The sequence below is a fragment of the Lepisosteus oculatus genome, chromosome 12 (genome assembly GCF_040954835.1).
Source record: "Lepisosteus oculatus isolate fLepOcu1 chromosome 12, fLepOcu1.hap2, whole genome shotgun sequence".
NCBI classification, from domain to species: domain Eukaryota; kingdom Metazoa; phylum Chordata; class Actinopteri; order Semionotiformes; family Lepisosteidae; genus Lepisosteus; species Lepisosteus oculatus.
In genome coordinates this window covers 38,321,300-38,322,708 of record NC_090707.1, presented here as the reverse complement: position 1 = coordinate 38,322,708, position 1,409 = coordinate 38,321,300, and positions in this window count along the sequence as shown.

Below are 1,409 nucleotides of genomic sequence, written 5' to 3'. Positions count from 1 at the left end.
GCAGAGAGGCATTCGCTCCGAGAAAACAACAGAAAGAGCGAACAGGGAGGAGGGGGTGTCCATAGAACTGGGGTTCAGGCAGGATCACAAACCCACCCGCCCTGACACATCACCCCCTTTCTGTAAGCTGCGGACGCGCCACTGTTTACCGCCTTTTCTGCTCAGAGCAGGAGGGGAAATCGACTGACCACAGTCACCTTTAATAATAGCATGCCTATTAAGATAAATTAAGCAGGCTGTGTGGTCTCGGGTTCGGTGAAGGTTAAAAGAGAAACACGCACGCACGCATGGCTGAAGCCCGGTCTTTCCTGAGACTTAGCAACGGGGCGGAACCGGGCCCCGCTGGGCCTGCTCGAGGTGAGACGAGCAGCAGGGGCAGAGAGGGAGCGAGGAGGCCTCAGACCACAGCCCCAGCGAGAAAGGAACGGGGGCCGCCGGCCTGGGGGGAGTCCAGACAGGCAGCAGGAAGTGGACACACACAGAAGACGCTCCACTCTCCAGGGTCCTTCCCCCCACACCAGGCAGGATGTCACACGGCTGTAACTGGCGAGATGTTGTCTCACTCCCTGCCAGGGTGTATCTCACACGTGCAGAAGGGACCGAACTGTGCCGCTGGGCTACAGTTACAGTACAAGACGCCACAGGCCTCATGAGGAAGGAAACCATGTACCAGAGAAAGCTCCACAGAGCCGAGCGGTGAGCGTACTGATTGAACAGACAGAACCCCTCTCCCGGGCAGATCAGTAGTGCCATCAACAGCTTCGACGCAGCTATGAGCACTGAGGGCCAACCCTCCTTTTTTTTATTGCAATTTCTGTGCTTTTCAGGGACTTGCAGGCTTCGAAGAGCAGCCCCTGCTTCTGTGGGTTGCACAATACCGTCAGAAATAGCACAGGGCTTCTCAGAAGGCAGGCCGTTACCAGGCTGAGCAGCAGCAGGCAGGCGAAGCTGAGAACTGACACCATATCGTGACAACGATACGAGCTGGTATCTCCCACTCCCCGTTCTCTCTCCTTCTCCTCCCCATCTCCCCTCCCGCCCCCACCCTGAAGCCAGCGGCAGAAATCTGCCCCTCTTGCCCTTATACCCCAGCCCCCGCCTGCTTCAGGGAGCTGCCCCTCCGCCGAGCTGGAACTGTGCACCCTGTGGGAGGGGTCCGGGCGCCAGGAGAGCAGCCAGCGTGAAGGGTGTAAAACTGTCAGTGACGTGGGAGTGACTGACCGAGGGCACCGACCTGAGACAGGCATTTCTACTCCGCCTGTGCGGGGCCAGCTCTCGCTGCCCGGGGACTGCAGGACTTCAAGAGCAAGCAATGCAGCTCGTCTGAAACTCTGGGCTACGTTACGGCCACAATGCCCTCATCTGCGGCGTACTCATGACGAGTAACTGAAGCTAACCTGGAGCACGAC